The sequence below is a fragment of the Lytechinus variegatus genome, chromosome 6 (genome assembly GCF_018143015.1).
Source record: "Lytechinus variegatus isolate NC3 chromosome 6, Lvar_3.0, whole genome shotgun sequence".
NCBI classification, from domain to species: Eukaryota; Metazoa; Echinodermata; class Echinoidea; order Temnopleuroida; family Toxopneustidae; genus Lytechinus; species Lytechinus variegatus.
The window spans coordinates 24,018,612-24,025,002 of record NC_054745.1 but is presented as its reverse complement, the minus strand read 5'-3'; the positions used below and the strand labels follow the sequence as shown (position 1 = coordinate 24,025,002).

The following is a 6,391-nucleotide window of genomic DNA, read 5'->3' as shown; positions in this document are numbered from 1 at the left end:
TAAAAATAATGATACACTTATGAATTTTGTCTGGATTCCTAGTCTAGATACAGAATTGCATTGGATTTGCACATGACCGCGTACCCAGGTGTCGCAAATTTGAACTCAGAAGATATGCGAGACTTAAATGTGAGTGGCGCGGCGCGGCGCGGTCACCCCAAAAAATCGTAGCTGGATGGTCTTGAAAAATGTTGAGCGGAGGAGGGGGGGGGGGGCTACATTAAATTTTAATTTTAAAAATTCTAAACATATTCCATATCTGTTCATATTTTATTTCCATTTTTGGTTGCAGGTTGGGAAAGCTGACAGATCTGCTATGGCAGAGCTTCTAAAGAAGAAAAAGACTTAAGACCAGCGGAACCATAAAGGTCAGTTTAAAAGTTTATTATTTACGGCAAGATTCTGTGGCCAATTAAATGAAAAATCATGACCAGAAAACAAAATTCTCATATGTCCAGAAAGAGTATCTTCTCCAGAGCATTGCATTCATGCTTTTGGTGCAAATAGAATTTTACATCACAACAAAGAATACCTCTTAATTATCGAAGGTTAAACATATACCACATAAAAATTGTATCTGAAATTATGATGGAGTAGATGCTCTTTCAGGACATACATCTATATGAGATGAGAGTTATGTTTTCCGGACATGCTTTTTCATTAAATTGGTGATTTTTTTAAATGTTAAAGTTTTTTTCTGACTCTCTTGGTATATCATTGTAGGATATTGGCACTCTAAATGGATGAATTTCCATTGCTAGCCCTGGCATATCAACATTCACAAATAACACTGTGTCTCACACACAGATTTGCGTTATGGTAAATTCTAGTAGAAGGGGCTATGAAATGATGTGTCTGAGGATATATCCACCGCAAAAATAAAAAAATCACTTTCAATTTTTGAAAAAATTGCATTTTGGCCAATTCATATCGTCTGTGATGTCATAAAATCATATTCTAAAAAAATCTCTGTTCTTTAATGATATTCATCAAACCTTCACTGATATATTTCTCAATTTTTTTTTGTTTCTTATTACAACCAATTATTCATCAGGGTGAACTTCCCCTTTGATAGCTTTTACATTTTCTTGTGTATTTTGCCAAGAATGATTGTCTCTGCGTGAATCTACAAATGAATTCAGAATATCACAATTACTGTAAATAGGAAGATGCTCTGTAATTTCTCATATTACCAAGCTTGTCAATAATTTCAAGGCGGAGGGTTAGGATGAATCTCCCTGAAAGAGAAACTACATGTACTAGAATAGCACAGTCTCTCCAAATGGTAATCTATGGTGAAAATAAGTTTTTGATGTGGAAACAAAAACAAACTAACAGAAAACGGAGGAAAAGGACACCGACTTTGATTTGAATCTACGTAACCATAGAAAACATTTTAATGTTTAAAGTAAGTGATTGATCTTCACAAATGTCTTGTCATTTTACATTTTACAATGATGCTGCCTGTCACCGGTACAATTTCTTCCAGAGCGGCGGACCAAAAAAATTAGAAATACACAGAGTCAAAGGCTTAGACAATCAACCAGTTTAAGAACTTAATTTCCTTTAAGTCACTTCCTTGTCATTTCATAAGATATTTTCAATCAAGTAGGACTATAGAAATAAGATTACCGAGCCTGAAATCTTGATTTTCTTGCTTTAACTTATCCGCCCCTAATATTATAATCCTGTTTCATGGGTATGCATGGTTTTTTGTTGTGTTTGTGACTCTTAGATACTCCACTGCAGCTGAGTAACCAACAGTCACAAACAGACGGAACTTGACTTGGCTTTAATTAATATTTATATATGATGTAGAGTCTTTGATAAAAGTTTGAGACTTTGAGCCAGTTTTTGTGTCCTTTCATTTTCTTATATTCAGCACACACAACAAGCATGACAACAATTTCCCTGCACTTCCACGGGACAAGTACGTGCACGCATGGGCCAGAAGCTGAAAGATGTCCGTGCATCTCGAAGACGTGCAGAAAAGCAGGTTTAAGTGTGATACCTTTTTTTTTGTTTGGAAATAAGCCTTAATATTGCCTCATACGAGTCATTAAAAAACACATTTTATTCTGATCATGGGTATATATTACACGAAAATGTCTTTCATGTATTATGACATGTCTGCTAATACAGCCAACTCAGGTTTATATAGTGTGTGCTTTCAAAATTTATCATGACATTCCAACTCCTGCTTTATCACCTTGTGATATTCATCAAACTCAGATTGATATATTTTTATATTTATACTATGACAAATCATTTTCTTGCCATGTGCCTTCCGTTTGATACTGTTTCCAAGTTCCAACTAATACAAAGGAATACTTATATGCAGCTATATGGACGCTAGTATATGCACTTCATGCAAGAGATTTGTGGACATTTTTTGGCTCTTGTTCATATTTTTCTGATATTTGTATATAGGTGTGAAAAGGCAAAATATATGCAAAGTGTTCTTATTTTTAAAAAATAAATGTTGGTTACTTGTTCCTGTTTCGAAATTTCACAACTCTCTGTGATGGTAGGGATTTGCTTTACTACATGTATAGGCGTTGCTTTTCCGACTACGGCGGCGTCGTCGTCAACATTGAAATCTTAACCAAGGTTAAGTTTTTGAAATGTCATAACTTAGGAGTTAGGAAGTATATGGACCTAGTTCATGAAACTTGGACATAAGTGTAACGAAGTATCACTGATCATCTTGCATGAGTGTCCAGGTTGAATGATCAAGTTCATTTAGGGTCTAAGTTTTTTTTATGTCATAACTTTAAAAATATAAGGGCCTATTTTATGAAACTTGTACAAAAGTTAAATTGCTGATAATCTTACATTAGTGTCAGCCTGTCAGGTCACATGATCAAAGTCAAAGGTCACAGCACTGAAACCTGAACTGTTAATTTTTTTAACTGTCATCATCATGATCCTATTTCATGAACTTGAACATAAGGGTAATCAAGTACCACTGACAATGAGTTTCAGGTCACATTGTCAAGGCCAATGATCATTTATGGTCAATAAAATTTGACATGTTTGGTTATCAAAATTGAAATCTTTAACCAAAGTTTTTGAGATGTCATCTTAACTTTGGAATTTTATCAACCTAGTTTAGGAAAATTGGACATGAGTATTTAAAGCCTGTGTATAGCTTTGGTAAAGGGTCAATAATGTGATTGATAATCGAATATCATCTAATATGACAGTCTTACTGAAGCGTAGAGACCGTTAGATATTTTTCCAACTGCACTTCTCTGAGAAAATTTCAAATATTCAAATCTTGGATATATAGCGCCCTCTCTCGGCGATGCTTGTTTTAAATTTAAAAAATGGGCATTCAAGCGCTTATTTTATAAATTTAGTGATTAGATATCCAAAAGTTACAGACAAAGAACATATCTTGAAAGTTTAAGCCCATTCCATGATTTGGAATAGGATTTAATTGAAAGACAAAAACGCACAGATATTTTAATTTGATCGGGTGACCCGATCAAGTTAAATTTCCATGTAAAATTGCAAAATTTATCCTGTAAAACACATTTTCATTTCATATCCTCCACATCCTCCACATCATAACTGTTATAGGGCATATCCATTCATATTAGCTAGCAATGAATTGGAATAGTGATAGGTGCATTTTGGTCGATTTACCAAAACTATACACAAGCTTTAAGTTTCACTTATCATCTTGCATGAGTTTTAGGTCACATGATTAAGGTCAAAGGTCACTTAGGGTCAATGAACTGTGACCATGCTCGAGATATTTTTTTAAATGTCATAACTTTGAAAGATTATGGATCTGGTTCATGAAACTTGGATATAAGGGTAATCAAGTATCATTGATAGCCTTGCACTAGTTTTTAGTCAAATGATTAAGGTCAAATGTCATTTAACTTTGACTATGTTGGGAGTAATTTTAGAAATGTCTTCATAACTTTGAAAGTAAACTTGAACATTAGGGTAATCAAGTATCACTGTTTTTATTCAAAGTCAGCATTGTTGCTATATTGAACTGCGTGACGTAGGCGAGACTGTCAGAGGCGTTCCACTTGTTTTTTTTTTTTTCAAGTAACCTTTTCTTTTAAGGTAAAACAGGTTATTTTAGTTCGGTGTTTTCATCACTTGTAACCTTGCAAATCTTGTTTCGAATGAAGATACTTGCATTTGAATGAAAGAACAACCTCAAAGATAAATTTGTCAGAATATAGACTCATAAATGTTAGATACCTTAAAGGGGTACATATCAAAATAAATATAGTAAAATCCATCGAGCAAAACGCTGAAAATCTGACAGCAAATAGAATTTCAAGCTTAGCAATATTTTGTGAAAATAGTCATATGCAAGTCATCATGAATGTGCAATAGGTTGACTAATGATGTCATGTCCCCACCTTCCTTTTTCTTATTTTATTTAATAAAATCATGATCATTTCATATTTTCCTACATGTGTACACGACATGTCTCCCTTGTGACAAAATAAGTTGGCACAATGATTTTCTTACAAACTAAATCAGTTGTCAATCCAATTTTTGTAATTATATTTGGTGACAAAATTTGACTAAATATAATTTTTTGAAATAAAATACAAAAGATTACGTGGGGATCATCAGCTTGCTCATTGCATATTCATGAAGACATGCATAGCACTGTTTTGCCCTAGTAATGCAAAAGTTAAAAATGTAATGACTTTGTCATCCTTGTCAGATTTTTATGAAATTTTCAGTATTTTGTTTGTCTCATTTTACTTTATTTGTTAAAATTGTATTATGTCAGCCTGGAGTACCCCGTTAATATGTTTACATTTAAGAAATATTTCATACCAGGCTTGTTTTCCCAAACAATTTCATTCCACAACGTATGTTTACTTGTGAAAATCGAGGAGAAAAATTCATGTTTGTATTCACTGTGCTGGTATTTATGACCCAGTTATTTTCATGTTGCTTTTATTTTATTACTGTTTATTAAACTGAACGAAATGAATTTTTTCATTTTTTATTTCTAATTATATTTTCTCGTGTCTTGTGGATTGCTCTCCCTACTCTTCAGATTGGGACCAAAGCACAATGTCTACCATGATACAACCACCCAAGTACCTACAGCCAGTGACAACAGACAAATTCTCAAATCAATTATGTTGTGATCAGGAGGATGGAAATTTTTAGTGTTGATTTTTTTTCTTTTTTTACAACTGGGTATGCATTACTATGCAAAATGATGAAAGATATATTCTAAAATTTGATTTGAATTGGTGACACTATTATTAGCTTCCACTCCTATTGAGATCAGCACTAATTGGCAATGATGGTATACTTTTGTGGTCAAGATTGCGGGACACTGTGCTTCGTTCCAGTTGGCCTGTGTTGCAGTGGTCTACATGGTATGTGCTGCATGGGTATGTAGTGGACTGCATGTGGTAAATGAGCTAGTGGCACATGCATACCACAGTTTGGTGGATTGTGTAGTCAATGTCCGTGTGGTGGACTGTGTGGTAGACATCACAGTAAGATGAGCACCATAGTGTGGGGGACTATGTGGTGTATGTCATAGTGTGGGGGAGTATGTGGTGTATGTCATAGTGTGGTGGACTCTGTGGTATATGTCATAGTGGGGTGGACTCTGTGGTATATGTCATAGTGTGGTGGACTCTGTGGTATATGTCATAGTGTGGTGGACTCTGTGGTATATGTCATAGTGTGGTGGACTATGTGGTATATGTCATAGTGTGGTGGACTATGTGGTATATGTCATAGTGTGGTGGACTATGTGGTGTATGTCATAGTGTGGTGGACTATGTGGTGCATGTCATAGTGTGGTGGACTCTGTGGTATATGTCATAGTGTGGTGGACTCTGTGGCATATGTCATAGTGTGGTGGACTATGTGGTTGATGTCATAGTGTGGTGTACTATGTGGTGTATGTCATAGTGTGGTGGACTATGTGGTGAATGCCACAGTGTAAAGGACTATGTGGTTATAAACGTGTGGTACACAGTGTGTTTTATATGTGTTTCGGACTATGTGGCGACTGTGTGGCAACACTGTGTTACACAGTGTTGTAAACACAGTGTTACCACACGTCCCAAAATAATATATTAAACACATGTGGTACACGCTGTGAACACACTGTGGTACACACTGTGTTACACACTGTGGTACACACTGTGGTACACACTGTGTTACACACTGTGGTACACCCTGTGTTACACACTGTGGTACACACTGTGGTAACACTGTGTTTGTTCCATAAGGGAACGCAGTGCAAGATAAATCAAAAGTCGATTCTGCATCGGCTTTTGGTTCTGAACCAAAAAACGAACACGGTATATGTTTGCTGGGGGCATCCTTACAGAGATAAGACAATTTTCAGATTTAATAACAATTTGAGACAATT

General features: G+C 35.3%; 1 long non-coding RNA gene across 1 annotated transcript; it reads left to right on the top strand.

The window, feature by feature from the left end:
- The first annotated feature begins 326 nt into the window (after positions 1-326).
- Positions 327-2,050, top strand: LOC121416569. The gene is made up of 2 exons (XR_005970202.1): positions 327-368; positions 1,883-2,050. It is a non-coding gene; the product is annotated as an uncharacterized LOC121416569 (long non-coding RNA).
- Positions 2,051-6,391: the final 4,341 nt, after the last annotated feature.